The 23329-nt window shown below is 45.1% G+C and overlaps 1 protein-coding gene across 2 annotated transcripts in view; it reads right to left on the bottom strand.

The window, feature by feature from the left end:
- The window catches only part of PTP4A3 (protein tyrosine phosphatase 4A3), a 106048-nt gene extending 97230 nt beyond the window's left edge, over nt 1-8818 (bottom strand). The window contains exon 1 of one of the 2 annotated variants that reach the window (XM_075825681.1): nt 8593-8818. The gene's annotated coding sequence lies outside the window, so the exon portion shown is untranslated. Of the gene's footprint in view, nt 1-8397; nt 8486-8592 lie in introns of those variants that run through there. The other variant, XM_075825680.1, reaches the window with a different exon arrangement.
- Nucleotides 8819-23329: the final 14511 nt, after the last annotated feature.

Genomic DNA, 23329 nt, shown 5'->3' with positions numbered 1-23329 from the left:
GAGAGCTGACAGCCCCTCTATACTAAACCACACAGGAGAGCTGACAGCCCCTCTATACTACACCACACACGAGAGCTGACAGCTCCTCTATACTACACCACACAGGAGAGTTGGCAGATCCTCTACAATACACCACACAGGAGAGCTGACAGCTCCTCTATACTACACCACACAGGAGAGTTGGCAGCTCCTCTATACTACACCACACAGGAGAGCTGACAGATCCTCTACAATACACCACACAGGAGAGCTGACAGCTCCACTATACTACACCACACAGTAGAGCTGACAGATCCTCTATACTACACCACACAGGAGAGCTGACAGCTCCTCAATACCACACCACACAGGAGAACTGACAGATCCTCTATACTACACCACACAGGAGAGCTGACAGCTCCTCTATACTACACCACACAGGAGAGCTGACAGCTCCTCTATACTACACCACACAGGAGAACGGACAGCTCCTCTATACTACACCACACAGGAGAGCAGACAGATCCTCTATACTACACCACACAGGAGAGCAGACAGATCCTCTATACTACACCACACAGGAGAGCTGACAGATCCTCTATACTACACCACACAGGAGAGCTGACGGCTCCTCTATACTACACCACACAGGAGAGCTGACATCTCCTCTATACTACAACACACAGGAGAGCTGACGGCTCCTCTATACTACACCACACAGGAGAGCTGACAGATCCTCTATACTACACCACACAGGAGAGCTGACAGCTCCTCTATACTACACCACACAGGAGAGCAGACAGATCCTCTATACTACACCACACAGGAGAGCTGACAGATCCTCTATACTACACCACACAGGAGAGCTGACATCTCCTCTATACTACACCACACAGGAGAGCTGACGGCTCCTCTATACTACACCACACAGGAGAGCTGACGGCTCCTCTATACTACACCACACAGGAGAGCTGACGGCTCCTCTATACTACACCACACAGGAGAGCTGACGGCTCCTCTATACTACACCACACAGGAGAGCTGACGGCTCCTCTATACTACACCACACAGGAGAGCTGACGGCTCCTCTATACTACACCACACAGGAGAGCTGACGGCTCCTCTATACTACACCACACAGGAGAGCTGACGGCTCCTCTATACTACACCACACAGGAGAGCTGACAGATCCTCTATACTACACCACACAGGAGAACTGACAGCTCCTCTCTACTACACCACACAGGAGAGCGGACAGATCCTCTATACTACACCACACAGGAGCGCTGACAGATCCTCTATACTACAGCACACAGGAGAGCTGACAGCTCCTCTATACTACACTACACAGGAGAGCTGACAGCTCCTCTATACTACACCACACTGGAGAGATGACAGATCCTCTATACTACACCACAGGAGAGCTGACAGATCCTCTATACTACACCACACAGGAGAGCTGACAGCTCCTCTATACTACACCACACAGGAGAACTGACAGATCCTCTATACTACACCACACAGGAGAACTGACAGCTCCTCTCTACTACACCACACAGGAGAACTGACAGATCCTAAGTACAGCAGCACAAATCCAAAAAGCGTACTTACCTGGATAAGATCAACATTTCATCCTGAGCCTCCTGTGTTATGTATGGAATGCCAGGACAGGCCGACAGTTACACAAAGCAGTAAGAAGAAAGGAGAATGGAGACTCAGTCTCATAATAATGCAGAATTAGGTCATACAAGGTCTATGTAAAGGTGGGTGACAACCCCAAATGGCACTAATGCCAGCCAGGGGTCTTTATCCACCATCTGTAACCCATTTAAGAGAAAATGTTGTAAAAAACCTCTCACACAAGACGACGCAGTGACTTCTACATACAAGGTATTGTTTTTATTTCATTATTTGGGGTGAAGTGTTCTTTATAAATTATATATGTACAGAAAGCAGTGAAGTATGATCGGACCTGACACCTCTCCAGGAAGCAGAAGCCTCGAGAAGAGGCAAAGCAACAAAGCAGAACTTCAGCAAATGTCGTCACCAGCAGAGAACGGGATTAACAGAGCGGAGAAGAAACATCGGCACAACGTAATCTAAACCATTATAACAATAATAAGTAACAACGTAATAAGACAAAGGTATCAAAGAGAAGACGGACCTGCAGGCATCACTTCAACCTCACTAGAGACAGCGTTAATAGGGTCCCCTGACAATCTGATCAAGAGCGCCCCGCTGCTAGGACCCTCAGCAGTCATCCGTGGGAAAACACAGCAGTCCCTGCAGCTCCACCACAGGGGAAACTAAGTATTACACAATTCGCATTTAAAGAGATTCTGTCACTGGTTTATTAATGTCCTATCTCCTAAGTAATCTAATAGGCGCTATGACTGATAGCTACAGTGTGATTTTTAAAAAATAAAACAAAAAACTATTTTCAAAGTTATGAGAATTTTTCTAAATATGGTAATTTGCTATACTTGCCACATGGGAGGTGACTTTCCTTTCTCTCTGGGCGGTGTAATGTTTTCTGTATGACGTGGTCCAATCACCTTACAGCTTCTCCCCTTTCCCTGCCCAGCAACACAGCGTGATCATATAGTATACAGCTTCCGTTCCTGATTGTCTATTCAACTGGTGATAATCTAATAGGCGCAGTCATACTGATAATTCCAGACAAAATTGTTTCCCAAAAAGTTTATTGTTTTGAAAGTTATGAGTTTTTTTCTAAATATGCAAATGAGGCTATACTAGCCAAGTGGGCGTCAACACCAGCGATTCTCCTGAAGTGGAGCTCCTCCCAGCCTCTGACGCTGTCCTATCAGCATGAAGCTGCTTCACACAGTGTGAGAGACGGAGGCTGGAGGAAAGGGGGATCACTTCAAACATTCATATCTCTTCCTGTGGACCCCCTAGAACAGCGGTTCTGGTGTCATATGAAAGAGGAGATTCTAATCATCTAGGCGATTGGGCATTACTAAACTAGTGACAGATCCAATGGGTTGTCTCTTTTGGATATGCCGGGTCCTACAGTTAGAGCCGCTCTTTGAAGCCACTCTCCACTCTTAAAGAGGAGGATCCTGAAAAGTAGACCCCCAACCCCTCTATTAACATACTCCGCTCATCCTGAGAGTTGCAGATTCAGCCCCAAGAAGTTATGGGAGTTTTACTAGAGAACATTTTTTTTTACTTCATGGGGTTCATCAGTTATCAGTATCCGTTTGAGAACAAATCTGTTAGAAGAATAAGCCATGACGCTCATGTGAACATCGTCTTAAAAAAAAGTTAGGGGAAAAATAGGGGCACATCTACTAAAACATTACTTATTACCCCACAATTATCAATGTTTTTGTCACTTTTGGCGTAAAATATTTTTTTAAGCGTTAAAAATGTGCCAAATGTAATAAATTCAACATTTTTTAAATTAGGAACAAATCTCGGTGACTTGTCTCTAGACTTAATATACGTCATTATTAGTGGACGCGGGCCATTGTCTATGGCGTGCGCGGTCTTGATGGGCTTGGGCTGCCACGGGTTTCCTGGTCGTACGTCAGGGTCTCACCACCACTTTTCTTTTGGCAAAAAGTAGTAGTGCATGTGACCATAAAGCGCGCCCTCCTGACACTTATCAACCCCGAACCGTTTTTAGACACTTGTGAAACAGCGTTCAACCTGAACCCCATTCTCATAAACGCCACTACTGTAGTGATAAATCTGCCCCTAAATCCTGAGCCCTAGTAAAGCAACGTCGTCATCATATATGCAACACGGGTAACCAATCATAACGCAAACCAAAAAGTCCATTCCCGCACACCCCACGGCCCGCTCACCCCAGTCAGGGACACATCTACTACCATTGTACGGTGTCAATATTCGTTTACGTGCCGCCCTGCGCTCGTGATGGGGAAACACATCAGGATGATATAACAGGGTAGAGGTTCGCGCGCTGTGACGAGGGCACAGGGTCAGGGAGTCACGGGGTGATGTCACTTGTAGCGCGTCACCATCTCGGGGCACAGTGACACACACGATCCAGCAGTGCTAGACGGAGTAACGATTGTTGTGGAGGGGGGGGGGGGAAGCGTCTGTTACATTGTGATAATCCCTCTACACACAGACAACCGGTAACAATGTATCAGGGAACGGTGTGTACAGAACAGAATGTATCCACCCGATTATCATAGAGGATGGGGGAGGGGTACTAGAGCCTTTGTGTCCAGTCCGTCACACGTGGATCATGTATTATAGGAGGGTAATGCACAATACAGGTGAGACTGCTGCCCGAGAGGGAATCATTTGAATGGTATAGAGAATGAACATAGTGATATACATATATGACACGTATGTATTGTGTACATGCATAACATATAAATTGCATGCTGGGGTATCATACTGCTACATAACATGGTGCACATAGGACATGGATGTGGTCATGAACGCTTGATGTGTAGTGTAGTTTGTAGGCGTCATTGTGGTTAGGAGTGGTACATATATGTAGTATTATATAGGTAACATGTAGAAGGGCACATAAGTATTACTGAAGAGATGACATACATGTAACCTTGTACACACGTGACCTATATATAACATACACTTGTGCTGCGTTACATATACGTGGTAATGTTGGTGTGTGGCGAGTCACATGACATAACATATGTAGCATTGTACACGTGACCACTATGTGGTAAAGCAGGTTTCTCTCTGATTACATGTATGTAGCATGCTTCAGAAGTAGTATTTCAGGATTGTGGTACGCTACATGTCTGTAGTATTTAATGCTTACTCAGATAAAACATGTACATGTTCTCGGTGTAGAATTGTATGCTTGTAGTTAGTTAACATCTAGCCTTATTTTAGATGTAGGTACATATGTAATAGTGCGTGTGGTGAGCTGTGCACATATGTAGCAGTGAACACACGTGACCTGCGTGTAATGACGTATGCTGTTAGATATATGCAGTGTTACACACTTGTGACATGTTACATGGATATACTCTTGTAACACTACTTGTAGAGTTCAACACTAGTAACATACTAGTAATGTTCACATTATGTGCATGTAGCTACGTTTGTGGTTATGAATTACAGATATATATATATTGTGTGATGTACACTCGTTACAGTAGATATATGCAGTATGGTAATCTGGTATGTTAACTGTATTTAGAATACTTGTGGTTCGGTACACGTATGTATAGAATTATATGTAGTACTGCAGTGTCATGGTGTTACATGTATGCAGCGCCCTAGAGGCTGGATAAACGTTACATGTAGCGCGCTTGGCCCATCTATGTAGCGCGCTTGTGGTCAGTACATGTTACATATACGTAGTGTTCCTGTGGTCGGTACGTCACCGATACATAGAATACTTGTGGTCGGTACATGTCACATATGTAGTGTTCCTGTGGTTGGTACAGCGTCGGGGCGCTACCTTATCCTTTGGGTCATACCACTACACTACGGAAATATGGGTAAGCACATTATGGAGACTATGTCAGGTCATTTAGATACTATTCACGCTGGTTATGCTTATTAGGTGTAGACTTCAATTCTACTGTTTGTTTTACCTGACATATACCCTCTATTTTTGCATACCTTGCTGTTTTGGGATACTATGTTGATGTGTTCCTTGGTATACTTGACATTGTTTACCTCTCTGTGATATATGGTGTTATATTGTGATCCAGTTATAAAGACCTGTTTTAGATTCTCATGTTTTTTGACTTGTAATAAAGATTTTCTACTTTCAACTTCTTTTGATATCTATGGACTTCTTGTTTCTCTTGTTTATATATATGTAGGATACTTGTGGTCGGTACAAGTCACATATGTAGTGTTCCTGTGGTCGGTACACGTTACATATATGTAGAATACTTGTGGTCGGTACATGTTACATGCATGCGTGCAGTCGGTACATTAGTGTTCCTGTGGTCGGTACATGTTACATATATGTAGGATACTTGTGGTTGGGACATGTTACACGCGTGCAGTGTGGTGGGTCCATGTTACACGCGTGCAGTGTGGTGGGTCCATGTTACACGCGTGCAGTGTGGTGGGTCCATGTTACACGCGTGCAGTGTGGTGGGTCCATGTTACACGCGTGCAGTGTGGTGGGTCCATGTTACACGCGTGCAGTGTGGTGGGTCCATGTTACACGCGTGCAGTGTGGTGGGTCCATGTTACACGCGTGCAGTGTGGTGGGTCCATGTTACACGCGTGCAGTGTGGTGGGTCCATGTTACACGCGTGCAGTGTGGTGGGTCCATGTTACACGCGTGCAGTGTGGTGGGTCCATGTTACACGCGTGCAGTGTGGTGGGTCCATGTTACACGCGTGCAGTGTGGTGGGTCCATGTTACACGCGTGCAGTGTGGTGGGTCCATGTTACACGCGTGCAGTGTGGTGGGTCCATGTTACACGCGTGCAGTGTGGTGGGTCCATGTTACACGCGTGCAGTGTGGTGGGTCCATGTTACACGCGTGCAGTGTGGTGGGTCCATGTTACACGCGTGCAGTGTGGTGGGTCCATGTTACACGCGTGCAGTGTGGTGGGTCCATGTTACACGCGTGCAGTGTGGTGGGTCCATGTTACACGCGTGCAGTGTGGTGGGTCCATGTTACACGCGTGCAGTGTGGTGGGTCCATGTTACACGCGTGCAGTGTGGTGGGTCCATGTTACACGCGTGCAGTGTGGTGGGTCCATGTTACACGCGTGCAGTGTGGTGGGTCCATGTTACACGCGTGCAGTGTGGTGGGTCCATGTTACACGCGTGCAGTGTGGTGGGTCCATGTTACACGCGTGCAGTGTGGTGGGTCCATGTTACACGCGTGCAGTGTGGTGGGTCCATGTTACACGCGTGCAGTGTGGTGGGTCCATGTTACACGCGTGCAGTGTGGTGGGTCCATGTTACACGCGTGCAGTGTGGTGGGTCCATGTTACACGCGTGCAGTGTGGTGGGTCCATGTTACACGCGTGCAGTGTGGTGGGTCCATGTTACACGCGTGCAGTGTGGTGGGTCCATGTTACACGCGTGCAGTGTGGTGGGTCCATGTTACACGCGTGCAGTGTGGTGGGTCCATGTTACACGCGTGCAGTGTGGTGGGTCCATGTTACACGCGTGCAGTGTGGTGGGTCCATGTTACACGCGTGCAGTGTGGTGGGTCCATGTTACACGCGTGCAGTGTGGTGGGTCCATGTTACACGCGTGCAGTGTGGTCGGTACATGTTACACGCGTGCAGTGTGGTCGGTACATGTTACACGCGTGCAGTGTGGTCGGTACATGTTACATATATGTAGGATACTTGTGGTCGGTACATGTTACATGCGTGCAGTGTGGTCGGTACATGTTACATATATGTAGGATACTTGTGGTCGGTACATGTTACATGCGTGCAGTCGGTACATGTTACATGCGTGCAGTGTGGTCGGTACATGTTACATGCGTGCAGTGTGGTCGGTACATGTTACATGCGTGCAGTGTGGTCGGTACATGTTACATGCGTGCAGTCGGTACATGTTACATGCGTGCAGTCGGTACATGTTACATATATGTAGGATACTTGTGGTAGGTACATATTACATGCGTGCAGTCGGTACATGTTACATGCGTGCAGTGTGGTCGGTACATGTTACATGCGTGCAGTGAGGTCGGTACATGTTACATGCGTGCAGTGTGGTCGGTACATGTTACATGCGTGCAGTGAGGTCGGTACATGTTACATGCGTGCAGTCGGTACATGTTACATATATGTAGGATACTTGTGGTAGGTACATATTACATGCGTGCAGTCGGTACATGTTACATGCGTGCAGTGTGGTCGGTACATGTTACATGCGTGCAGTGTGGTCGGTACATGTTACATGCGTGCAGTGTGGTCGGTACATGTTACATGCGTGCAGTGAGGTCGGTACATGTTACATGCGTGCAGTCGGTACATGTTACATATATGTAGGATACTTGTGGTAGGTACATATTACATGCGTGCAGTGTGGTCGGTACATGTTACATGCGTGCAGTGAGGTCGGTACATGTTACATATATGTAGGATACTTGTGGTCGGTACATGTTACATGCGTGCAGTGTGGTCGGTACATGTTACATGCGTGCAGTGTGGTCGGTACATGTTACATGCGTGCAGTGTGGCCGGTACATGTATGTATTGTGCTTGTTACATGTATGTAGTCGGGCTCCGCAGTGATTGGACGCCGGGCATGACGTGCTGTATGTAGTGTATACGTGAGGGATAACACCACTGTGTAGATATATGTGTGGGGGGTCTTTGTGGAGGGAGCAGGGTGTGAAAAAGCTACAGCGGCGCCTCCAGACTCTCAGCTCAAGCGTTGCCCGGCAACCCGGCAGTGATTCCTCCTCCCACAACGTCAGCCCCGTATCACCCGCACCCCTCCGCCAGCTTACCGTGCATACAGCCGGCTCTCCAAACCAGTGCTCAACCGAGGAGCTGCGTGCCGATACTGCCTCCCCCGCCACCGAGCAACCCGCCCCCACTACAGACTCCGCCCCACAGCAAACCACGCCCCCTGAGTGCTACCCAGCAGGCCCAGCTCGTATATCTAAAGCCACACCCCTAACATGTCGAGACGTCACGCATACCACGCCTCTGTGCGTCCAAGGCCTCCGCTACTCCAACTCCGCCCATCACTCGGTAACCCTGGACACACTGACTGGGCGGGGCTCCAGTGAAAACATCCTGCTGTCACGTGGCCTGGAGTGGAAGGGACCCTGAGTGTCCTGACGTGACCTGGACCCCGGAGAAGAGGGCGGGAAACCCCTCACAGCTCGGCCCTCCCCACAGAGCCCGGACCACCCGGCCGAGGGGTCACTCCCCCGTATGGAGACCGCCAACACCGCCAGTAATCCCGGAGTCGTCGTGTTATCTCAGCGTTGGGTGACAACCATTATGGCGTCCTTATAGTCCCAGTATTGTCACCCCCCAGCTCCACCAAATCACTTCTCATTCAGGAAGATAGAGAAGCTGAGATGTGAGGACGTGTTACTCGGGGATCTGCTGTAAAACTGCACAGGATCTGCCGCATGCATAAGAGCGTGTTCACACCGTGTAATTACAGAGAAGAATACGAGGCTGAGCTTAGCAGAAACAGCCTCTATAATAACCCGTCCGCCGCTTCTTCCCTGCCCACGGCCGTAATCCCAGGCTGCGGACAGTCAGGCTGGGTTCACACGACCTATTTTCAGACGTAAACGAGGCGTATTAGGGTATGTTCACATGGCCTATTTACGGACGTAATTCGGGCGTTTTTGCCCCGAATTACGTCCGAAAATAGCGCCTCAATAGCGCTGACAAACATCTGCCCATTGAAAGCAATGGGCAGACGTTTGTCTGTTCACACGAGGCGTAATTTACGCGCCGCTGTCAAATGACGGCGCGTAAATAGACGCCCGCGTCAAAGAAGTGACCTGTCACTTCTTTGGCCGTAATTGGAGCCGTTATTCATTGACTCCAATGAATAGCAGCGCCAATTACGTCCGCAATGGACGCGGCGTTCAAGCTCCTGCACATGCCGGTACGGCTGAAATTACGGGGATGTTTTCAGGCTGAAACATCCCCGTAATTTCAGCCGTTACGGACGCCCTCGTGTGAACATACCCTTATGCCTCGTTTTACGTCTGAAAATAGGGCTACAATACGTCGGCAAACATCTGCCCATTCATTTGAATGGGTTTGCCGACGTACTGTGCAGACGACCTGTTATTTACGCGTCGTCGTTTGACAGCTGTCAAACGACGACGCGTAAAAATACAGCCTCGTCAAAAGAAGTGCAGGACACTTTGGACGTTTTTGGAGCTGTTTTCTCATAGACCCCAATGAAAACAGCTCCAAAAACGGACGTAAAAAACGCCGAGAAAAATGCGAGTTGGTCAAAAAACGTCTGAAAAGCAGGGTCTGTTTTCCCTTGAAAACAGCTCTGGATTTTCAGACGTTTTTGGTCACTACGTGTGCACATACCCTTACACGTAAAATTACAATGTAGGACATGTCTTAATTTTTCCAGAAGCTTTCTACGGCCCGGACACAGTCACGTAAATACACAGGAGGTGTCCGTCAGCATGAAAATGAATAGGATTAGATACAGTGGCTCAGCAGACAGTATCACACATGATAGGATTAGATACAGCAGCTCAGTAGACAGTATCACACATGATAGGATTAGATACAGTGGCTCAGCAGACAGTATCACACATGATAGGATTAGATACAGCTCAGCAGACAGTATCACACATGATAGTATTGGATACACAGCTCAGCAGACCGTATCACACATGATAGTATTGGATACACAGCTCAGCAGACAGTATCACACATGATAGTATTGGATACACAGCTCAGCAGACAGTATCACACATGATATGATTAGATACAGTGGCTCAGCAGACAGTATCACACATGTTAGGATTAGATACACAGCTCAGCAGACAGTATCACACATGATAGGATTAGATACAGCAGCTCAGCAGACAGTATCACACATGATAGGATTAGATACAGCGGCTCAGCAGACAGTATCACACATGTTAGGATTAGATACACAGCTCAGCAGACAGTATCACACATGATAGGATTAGATACAGCGGCTCAGCAGACAGTATCACACATGTTAGGATTAGATACACAGCTCAGCAGACAGTATCACACATGATAGGATTAGATACAGTGGCTCAGCAGACAGTATCACACATGTTAGGATTAGATACACAGCTCAGCAGACAGTATCACACATGATAGGATTAGATACAGCAGCTCAGCAGACAGTATCACACATGATAGGATTAGATACAGCGGCTCAGCAGACAGTATCACACATGTTAGGATTAGATACACAGCTCAGCAGACAGTATCACACATGATAGGATTAGATACAGTGGCTCAGCAGACAGTATCACACATGTTAGGATTAGATACACAGCTCAGCAGACAGTATCACACATGATAGGATTAGATACAGCAGCTCAGCAGACAGTATCACACATGATAGGATTAGATACAGCGGCTCAGCAGACAGTATCACACATGTTAGGATTAGATACACAGCTCAGCAGACAGTATCACACATGATAGGATTAGATACAGTGGCTCAGCAGACAGTATCACACATGTTAGGATTAGATACACAGCTCAGCAGACAGTATCACACATGATAGGATTAGATACAGCAGCTCAGCAGACAGTATCACACATGATAGGATTAGATACAGCGGCTCAGCAGACAGTATCACACATGTTAGGATTAGATACACAGCTCAGCAGACAGTATCACACATGATAGGATTAGATACAGCAGCTCAGCAGACAGTATCACACATGATAGGATTAGATACAGCAGCTCAGCAGACAGTATCACACATGATAGGATTAGATACAGCGCTCAGCAGACAGTATCACACATGATAGGATTAGATACAGCGCTCAGCAGACAGTATCACACATGATAGGATTAGATACAGCAGCTCAGCAGACAGTATCACACATGATAGGATTAGATACACAGCTCAGCAGACAGTATCACACATGATAGGATTAGATACACAGGTCAGCAGACAGTATCTCACATGATAGGATTAGATACAGTGGCTCAGCAGACAGTATCACACATGATCGGATTAGATATAGGGCTCAGCAGACAGTATCACACATGATAGAATTAGATACAGTGGCTCAGCAGACAGTATCACACATGATAGGATTAGATACAGTGGCTGAGCAGACAGTATCACACATGATAGGATTAGATACACAGGTTAGCAGACAGTATCACACATGATAGGATTAGATACAGCAGCTCAGCAGACAGTATCACACATGATAGGATTAGATACAGCGACTCAGCAGACAGTATCACACATGATAGGATTAGATACAGTGGCTCAGCAGACAGTATCACACATGATAGGATTAGATACATAGCCCAGCAGACAGTGTCACACATGATAGGATTAGATACACAGGTCAGCAGACAGTATCTCACATGATAGGATTAGATACAGTGGCTCAGCAGACAGTATCACACATGATAGGATTAGATACAGTGGCTCAGCAGACAGTATCACACATGATAGGATTAGATACAGTGGCTCAGCAGACAGTATCTCACATGATAGGATTAGATACAGCAGCTCAGCAGACAGTATCACACATGATAGGATTAGATACACAGGTCAGCAGACAGTATCTCACATGATAGGATTAGATACAGTGGCTCAGCAGACAGTATCACACATGATAGGATTAGATACAGTGGCTCAGCAGACAGTATCACACATGATAGGATTAGATACAGTGGCTCAGCAGACAGTATCACACATGATAGGATTAGATACAGTGGCTCAGCAGACAGTATCTCACATGATAGGATTAGATACAGTGGCTCAGCAGACAGTATCACACATAGGATTAGATACACAGCTCAGCAGACAGTATCACACATGATAGGATTAGATACAGTGGCTCAGCAGACAGTATCACACATGTTAGGATTAGATACACAGCTCAGCAGACAGTATCACACATGATAGGATTAGATACAGCAGCTCAGCAGACAGTATCACACATGATAGGATTAGATACAGCGCTCAGCAGACAGTATCACACATGATAGGATTAGATACAGCAGCTTAGCAGACAGTATCACACATGATAGGATTAGATACACAGCTCAGCAGACAGTATCACACATGATAGGATTAGATACAGCAGCTCAGCAGACAGTATCACACATGATATGATTAGATACACAGGTCAGCAGACAGTATCACACATGATAGGGTTAGATACAGCAGCTCAGCAGACAGTATCACACATGATAGGATTAGATACAGCAGCTCAGCAGACAGTATCACACATGATAGGATTAGATACACAGCTCAGCAGACAGTATCACACATGATAGGATTAGATACAGAGGCTCAGCAGACAGTATCACACATGATAGGATTAGATACACAGCTCAGCAGACAGTATCACACATGATAGGATTAGATACAGTGGCTCAGCAGACAGTATCACACATGATAGGATTAGATACAGTGGCTCAGCAGACAGTATCACACATGATAGGATTAGATACAGCGCTCAGCAGACAGTATCACACATGATAGGATTAGATACAGCAGCTCAGCAGACAGTATCACACATGTTAGGATTAGATACACAGCTCAGCAGACAGTATCACACATGATAGGATTAGATACAGCAGCTCAGCAGACAGTATCACACATGATAGGATTAGATACAGCGCCTCAGCAGACAGTATCACACATGTTAGGATTAGATACACAGCTCAGCAGACAGTATCACACATGATAGGATTAGATACAGCAGCTCAGCAGACAGTATCACACATGATAGGATTAGATACAGCAGCTCAGCAGACAGTATCACACATGATAGGATTAGATACAGCGCTCAGCAGACAGTATCACACATGATAGGATTAGATACAGCGCTCAGCAGACAGTATCACACATGATAGGATTAGATACAGCAGCTCAGCAGACAGTATCACACATGATAGGATTAGATACACAGCTCAGCAGACAGTATCACACATGATAGGATTAGATACAGCAGCTCAGCAGACAGTATCACACATGATAGGATTAGATACACAGGTCAGCAGACAGTATCTCACATGATAGGATTAGATACAGTGGCTCAGCAGACAGTATCACACATGATAGGATTAGATACAGTGGCTCAGCAGACAGTATCACACATGATCGGATTAGATATAGGGCTCAGCAGACAGTATCACACATGATAGAATTAGATACAGTGGCTCAGCAGACAGTATCACACATGATAGGATTGGATACAGTGGCTGAGCAGACAGTATCACACATGATAGGATTAGATACACAGGTTAGCAGACAGTATTACACATGATAGGATTAGATACAGCAGCTCAGCAGACAGTATCACACATGATAGGATTAGATACAGCGACTCAGCAGACAGTATCACACATGATAGGATTAGATACAGTGGCTCAGCAGACAGCATCACACATGATAGGATTAGATACATTGGCTCAGCAGACAGTATCACACATGATAGGATTAGATACAGCAGCTCAGCAGACAGTATCACACATGATAGGATTAGATACATAGCCCAGCAGACAGTATCACACATGATAGGATTAGATACACAGGTCAGCAGACAGTATCTCACATGATAGGATTAGATACAGTGGCTCAGCAGACAGTATCACACATGATAGGATTAGATACAGTGGCTCAGCAGACAGTATCACACATGATAGGATTAGATACAGTGGCTCAGCAGACAGTATCTCACATGATAGGATTAGATACAGCAGCTCAGCAGACAGTATCACACATGATAGGATTAGATACACAGGTCAGCAGACAGTATCTCACATGATAGGATTAGATACAGTGGCTCAGCAGACAGTATCACACATGATAGGATTAGATACAGTGGCTCAGCAGACAGTATCACACATGATAGGATTAGATACAGTGGCTCAGCAGACAGTATCACACATGTTAGGATTAGATACACAGCTCAGCAGACAGTATCACACATGATAGGATTAGATACAGCAGCTCAGCAGACAGTATCACACATGATAGGATTAGATACAGCGCTCAGCAGACAGTATCACACATGATAGGATTAGATACAGCAGCTTAGCAGACAGTATCACACATGATAGGATTAGATACACAGCTCAGCAGACAGTATCACACATGATAGGATTAGATACAGCAGCTCAGCAGACAGTATCACACATGATATGATTAGATACACAGGTCAGCAGACAGTATCACACATGATAGGGTTAGATACAGCAGCTCAGCAGACAGTATCACACATGATAGGATTAGATACAGCAGCTCAGCAGACAGTATCACACATGATAGGATTAGATACACAGCTCAGCAGACAGTATCACACATGATAGGATTAGATACAGAGGCTCAGCAGACAGTATCACACATGATAGGATTAGATACACAGCTCAGCAGACAGTATCACACATGATAGGATTAGATACAGTGGCTCAGCAGACAGTATCACACATGATAGGATTAGATACAGTGGCTCAGCAGGCAGTATCACACATGATAGGATTAGATACAGCGCTCAGCAGACAGTATCACACATGATAGGATTAGATACAGCAGCTCAGCAGACAGTATCACACATGTTAGGATTAGATACACAGCTCAGCAGACAGTATCACACATGATAGGATTAGATACAGCAGCTCAGCAGACAGTATCACACATGATAGGATTAGATACAGCGGCTCAGCAGACAGTATCACACATGTTAGGATTAGATACACAGCTCAGCAGACAGTATCACACATGATAGGATTAGATACACAGCTCAGCAGACAGTATCACACATGATAGGATTAGATACAGAGGCTCAGCAGACAGTATCACACATGATAGGATTAGATACAGGGCCCAGCAGACAGTATCACACATGATAGGATTAGATACAGTGGCTCAGCAGACAGTATCACACATGATAGGATTAGATGCAGTGGCTCAGCAGACAGTATCACACATGATAGGATTAGATACAGTGGCTCAGCAGACAGTATCACACATGATAGGATTAGATACATAGCCCAGCAGACAGTATCACACATGATAGGATTAGATACACAGGTCAGCAGACAGTATCTCACATGATAGGATTAGATACAGTGGCTCAGCAGACAGTATCACACATGATAGGATTAGATACAGTGGCTCAGCAGACAGTATCACACATGATAGGATTAGATACAGTGGCTCAGCAGACAGTATCTCACATGATAGGATTAGATACAGCAGCTCAGCAGACAGTATCACACATGATAGGATTAGATACACAGGTCAGCAGACAGTATCTCACATGATAGGATTAGATACAGTGGCTCAGCAGACAGTATCACACATGATAGGATTAGATACAGTGGCTCAGCAGACAGTATCACACATGATAGGATTAGATACAGTGGCTCAGCAGACAGTATCACACATGTTAGGATTAGATACACAGCTCAGCAGACAGTATCACACATGATAGGATTAGATACAGCAGCTCAGCAGACAGTATCACACATGATAGGATTAGATACAGCGCTCAGCAGACAGTATCACACATGATAGGATTAGATACAGCAGCTTAGCAGACAGTATCACACATGATAGGATTAGATACACAGCTCAGCAGACAGTATCACACATGATAGGATTAGATACAGCAGCTCAGCAGACAGTATCACACATGATATGATTAGATACACAGGTCAGCAGACAGTATCACACATGATAGGGTTAGATACAGCAGCTCAGCAGACAGTATCACACATGATAGGATTAGATACACAGCTCAGCAGACAGTATCACACATGATAGGATTAGATACAGTGGCTCAGCAGACAGTATCACACATGATAGGATTAGATACAGTGGCTCAGCAGGCAGTATCACACATGATAGGATTAGATACAGCGCTCAGCAGACAGTATCACACATGATAGGATTAGATACAGCAGCTCAGCAGACAGTATCACACATGTTAGGATTAGATACACAGCTCAGCAGACAGTATCACACATGATATGATTAGATACAGCAGCTCAGCAGACAGTATCACACATGATAGGATTAGATACAGCGGCTCAGCAGACAGTATCACACATGTTAGGATTAGATACACAGCTCAGCAGACAGTATCACACATGATAGGATTAGATACACAGCTCAGCAGACAGTATCACACATGATAGGATTAGATACAGAGGCTCAGCAGACAGTATCACACATGATAGGATTAGATACAGGGCCCAGCAGACAGTATCACACATGATAGGATTAGATACAGTGGCTCAGCAGACAGTATCACACATGATAGGATTAGATGCAGTGGCTCAGCAGACAGTATCACACATGATAGGATTAGATACAGTGGCTCAGCAGACAGTATCTCACATGATAGGATTAGATACAGTGGCTCAGCAGACAGTATCACACATGTTAGGATTAGATACACAGCTCAGTAGACAGTATCACACATGATAGTATTGGATACACAGCTCAGCAGACAGTATCACACATGATAGGATTAGATACAGCAGCTCAGCAGACAGTATCACACATGATAGGATTAGATACAGCAGCTTAGCAGACAGTATCACACATGATAGGATTAGATACACAGCTCAGCAGACAGTATCACACATGATAGGATTAGAAACAGCAGCTCAGCAGACAGTATCACACATGATAAGATTAGATACAGCAGCTCAGCAGACAGTATCACACAGGATTAGATACACTGGATCAGCAGACAGTATCACACATGATAGAATTAGATGCACAGCTCAGCAGACAGTATCACACATGTTAGGATTAGATACACAGCTCAGCAGACAATATCACACATGACAGGATTAGATACACAGTTTAGCAGACAGTATCTTACATGATAGGATTAGATACAGTGGCTCAGTAGACAGTATCACACATGATAGGATTAGATACAGTGGCTCAGCAGACAGTATCACACATGATAGGATTAGATACACAGCTCAGTAGACAGTATCACACATGATAGGATTAGATACAGCAGCTCAGCAGACAGTATCACACATGATAGGATTAGATACAGCAGCTCAGCAGACAGTATCACACATGATAGGATTAGATACATAGCCCAGCAGACAGTATCACACATGATAGGATTAGATACACAGGTCAGCAGACAGTATCTCACATGATAGGATTAGATACAGTGGCTCAGCAGACAGTATCACACATGATAGGATTAGATACAGTGGCTCAGCAGACAGTATCTCACATGATAGGATTAGATACAGTGGCTCAGCAGACAGTATCACACATAGGATTAGATACACAGCTCAGCAGACAGTATCACACATGATAGGATTAGATACAGCGCTCAGCAGACAGTATCACACATGATAGGATTAGATACAGCGCTCAGCAGACAGTATCACACATGATAGGATTAGATACAGCAGCTTAGCAGACAGTATCACACATGATAGGATTAGATACACATCTCAGCAGACAGTATCACACATGATAGGATTAGATACAGCAGCTCAGCAGACAGTATCACACATGATAGGATTAGATACACAGGTCAGCAGACAGTATCACACATGATAGGGTTAGATACAGCAGCTCAGCAGACAGTATCACATATGATAGGATTAGATACAGCAGCTCAGCAGACAGTATCACACATGATAGGATTAGATACACAGCTCAGCAGACAGTATCACACATGATAGGATTAGATACAGAGGCTCAGCAGACAGTATCACACATGATAGGATTAGATACAGCAGCTCAGCAGACAGTATCACATATGATAGGATTAGATACAGCAGCTCAGCAGACAGTATCACACATGATAGTATTAGATACAGGGCCCAGCAGACAGTATCACACATGATAGGATTAGATACAGTGGCTCAGCAGACAGTATCACACATGATAGGATTAGATGCAGTGGCTCAGCAGACAGTATCACACATGATAGGATTAGATGCAGTGGCTCAGCAGACAGTATCACACATGTTAGGATTAGATACACAGCTCAGCAGACAGTATCACACATGATAGTATTGGATACACAGCTCAGCAGACAGTATCACACATGATAGGATTAGATACAGCAGCTCAGCAGACAGTATCACACATGATAGGATTAGATACAGCAGCTTAGCAGACAGTATCACACATGATAGGATTAGATACACAGCTCAGCAGACAGTATCACACATGATAGGATTAGAAACAGCAGCTCAGCAGACAGTATCACACATGATAGGATTAGATACAGCAGCTCAGCAGACAGTATCACACAGGATTAGATACACTGGATCAGCAGACTGTATCACACATGATAGAATTAGATGCACAGCTCAGCAGACAGTATCACACATGTTAGGATTAGATACACAGCTCAGCAGACAATATCACACATGACAGGATTAGATACACAGTTTAGCAGACAGTATCTTACATGATAGGATTAGATACAGTGGCTCAGCAGACAGTATCACACATGATAGGATTAGATACAGTGGCTCAGCAGACAGTATCACACATGATAGGATTAGATACACAGCTCAGTAGACAGTATCACACATGATAGGATTAGATACAGCAGCTCAGCAGACAGTATCACACATGATAGGATTAGATACAGCAGCTCAGCAGACAGTATCACACATGATAGGATTAGATACATAGCCCAGCAGACAGTATCACACATGATAGGATTAGATACACAGGTCAGCAGACAGTATCTCACATGATAGGATTAGATACAGTGGCTCAGCAGACAGTATCACACATGATAAGATTAGATACATAGCCCAGCAGACAGTATCACACATGATAGGATTAGATACACAGGTCAGCAGACAGTATCTCACATGATAGGATTAGATACAGTGGGTCAGCAGACAGTATCACACATGATAGGATTAGATACAGTGGCTCAGCAGACAGTATCACACATGATAGGATTAGATACAGTGGCTCAGCAGACAGTATCACACATGATAGGATTAGATACAGTGGCTCAGCAGACAGTATCTCACATGATAGGATTAGATACAGTGGCTCAGCAGACAGTATCACACATGTTAGGATTAGATACACAGCTCAGCAGACAGTATCACACATGATAGTATTGGATACACAGCTCAGCAGACAGTATCACACATGATAGGATTAGATACAGCAGCTCAGCAGACAGTATCACACATGATAGGATTAGATACAGCAGCTTAGCAGACAGTATCACACATGATAGGATTAGATACACAGCTCAGCAGACAGTATCACACATGATAGGATTAGAAACAGCAGCTCAGCAGACAGTATCACACATGATAGGATTAGATACAGCAGCTCAGCAGACAGTATCACACAGGATTAGATACACTGGATCAGCAGACAGTATCACACATGATAGAATTAGATGCACAGCTCAGCAGACAGTATCACACATGTTAGGATTAGATACACAGCTCAGCAGACAATATCACACATGACAGGATTAGATACACAGTTTAGCAGACAGTATCTTACATGATAGGATTAGATACAGTGGCTCAGCAGACAGTATCACACATGATAGGATTAGATACAGTGGCTCAGCAGACAGTATCACACATGATAGGATTAGATACACAGCTCCGTAGACAGTATCACACATGATAGGATTAGATACAGCAGCTCAGCAGACAGTATCACACATGATAGGATTAGATACAGCAGCTCAGCAGACAGTATCACACATGATAGGATTAGATACACAGCTCAGCAGACAGTATCACACATGATAGGATTAGATACATAGCCCAGCAGACAGCATCACACATGATAGGATTAGATACACAGGTCAGCAGACAGTATCTCACATGATAGGATTAGATACAGTGGCTCAGCAGACAGTATCTCACATTATAGGATTAGATACAGTGGCTCAGCAGACAGTATCACACATGTTAGGATTAGATACACAGTTCAGCAGACAGTATCACACATGATAGGATTAAATACACAGCTCAGCAGACAGTATCACACATGATAGGATTAGATACAGTGGCTCAGCAGACAGTATCTCACATGATAGGATTAGATACAGTGGCTCAGCAGACAGTATCACACATGATAGGATTAGATACACAGCTCAGCAGACAGTATCAAACATGTTAGGATTAGATACACAGCTCAGCAGACAGTATCACACATGATAGGATTAGATACACAGCTCAGCAGACAGTATCAAACATGTTAGGATTAGATACACAGCTCAGCAGACAGTATCACACATGATAGGATTAGATACACAGCTCAGCAGACAGTATCACACATGATAGGATTAGATACAGTGGCTCAGCAGACAGTATCTCACATGATAGGATTAGATACACAGCTCAGCAGACAGTATCAAACATGTTAGGATTAGATACACAGCTCAGCAGACAGTATCACACATGATAGGATTAGATACACAGCTCAGCAGACAGTATCACACATGATAGGATTAGATACAGCAGCTCAGCAGACAGTATCACACATTATAGGATTAGATACACAGCTCAGCAGACAGTATCACACATGATATCCCCCGCTCACCCAGTCGCATCATGGACTGTGCTGGATATCGCACTCTGGTGACGTACTGGTCGGGTGCCGGCGTGGGAGCTCACGGGCGCGGCGGGATCCATGCGCCCAAAATGTATGGCGCCTACATTAAATGATGTTCTCCCCTTGATTGGTTCTTTACCATATTTAAGATCCCTGCCCACACCTCCCATCTCATCACTCTTGGAAGAAGCTAACGCGAAACGCGTGTCGGCGTGTGAGGTTGGGGGACACCAGCACATACAGCTGAATACCATCTGCGTATATCTATGGGTCAGCACACTGCTCTCATCACTGGGCTATATCCACATGGGCAGATTATAGATTCTTTGCCTGTATGTTACATGAGGGGGGGTGTAGAATATTTACTCCAAATTCTAAAATAATTCTATTCATTTAACCAGAGTTACTTATTACCTTATCCAAGTATTTCACTTTCCATCTTTAGCATGTGATGTCGCCTATTTATTGTGGGTTTCCCAATTTGTATCCTTTCATTGATCGATCATTGGGGATTTCTCTCTGGCTTTGTAGGTTTATTCACACATGATATTCAAGAGCAACCAAGTGGCATCTAAGTGGTTAGAAATGGGGACGTGGCATCGTGCCCCCCCTGCGAAGCGATCACGAGGTGCTGATGGTTGGCATGGCAGGCCCCCAGGTCTGCCATCTTTGCAGGGCTCCATAGGAGACTGTCAGTATAACGACATTAGTATTGCAGTACATCATGCAGGCGATCCAAAGATCGCTGGTTCAAGTCCCCTAGAGGAACTAGTAAAAAAAAGTTAACGTTTTTTAATATATAAAACAAATATTAAAAGTTTAAAAAAACCAACCTTTTCACATTTCCCCCAAGCACAATGTAAAATAAATAAAAGAGTTCACATAACTGGCATCGCCGCGTCCGTAAAAGTCAGAAAAAATAGTTAAGGCTCTCAGAATGTGGCGACAAAACGCAAATGTTATTTTTTAACAATCAGTTTTTCCCTTGTAAAAGTAGTAAAATACAAAAAAACTATATAAATTTGCCATCGCCGTAATCGTATTGACGCGTGGAATAAAGTCAGCATGCCATTTTTACCGCATGGTGAACGCCGTAAAAACAAAATCCCCCAATAAATGGAGGAATCGCTACTTTTTTCACATTCCACTAAGGAATTTTTTCCAGTTTCCCAGCACATTATATGGTACAATAAATGGTGCCGTGAAAAACTACAGCTCGTCTGGCAAAAAATAATGCGGTTATATCGGCGGAAAAATAAAAGTTATGGCTTTTGGAAGGTCTGGAGGAAAAAATGAAAGTAAAATCACAAAAATGGCTGCGGCGGGAAGGGGTTAAAGGGGTTGTCCCAAGATCCTCAGGATCGGTGATAAATGTGTGATCGCTGGAATCGCCACCACTGGGATCTCAACCGATCGCTTGATTGGCACCCTGAGCCCCCCTGTTGCTTCTCATTGCACGACCACAGTGCGGAGGACGAGCATATGGGGTGCTGCTCCATTTAACATCTATGGGACTGACGGAGACATCTGACTGTAGTTCTCGCCTGTTTCCGTCAGTCCCATAGACATTGAATAGAGCGGCACGGCACATGCTCGACCGCCGATCCATTCAAGCTTCTCCTCGGGGGTGTATTGAGGTGGAATGGGGGCTCGGACCCCTATACTAGTGATCGGTGGGGGTCCCAGTGGCGGGGCCACTAGCGATCAGATGATAAATGTTGATTTTGGGACAACCTCTTTAAGATCTAAATCACCCCAAAAATTGTAATCACTGTGTAGTATCCAAGTCTAATCCGGCTGTAACACTGCACATTGACCCAATTCTAATAAATAGTTTAATTTACATGAACGGTTTTATGCACGGACATCCGTATACGCAGATGCCGAAAAAAACAAAAACGCAGCATGCATCATTGGATTTCGATTTGCGTCCGTCAAATTCCCATAGATATCTGTGGTCAGTATTGCATCGGTATGTCACCAACAGGGGCCGTCCTATGTCATTAATGTCCTATGTAATTTCCTGCCTAGAAGACGGCCCATCAGTATTGCGGACGTTTACCAATACGGTCGTGTGAAGCGGCGCTATGGTACACCGTCTGTATTATGAGGGCACTGTGTGGCTGGCCTTGTAATGGGGGCACTG

The sequence above is a fragment of the Rhinoderma darwinii genome, chromosome 5 (assembly GCF_050947455.1).
Source record: "Rhinoderma darwinii isolate aRhiDar2 chromosome 5, aRhiDar2.hap1, whole genome shotgun sequence".
NCBI classification, from domain to species: domain Eukaryota; kingdom Metazoa; phylum Chordata; class Amphibia; order Anura; family Rhinodermatidae; genus Rhinoderma; species Rhinoderma darwinii.
Note: the sequence above shows the minus strand (reverse complement) of the source record. Positions and strands in the feature narration are given on the sequence as shown.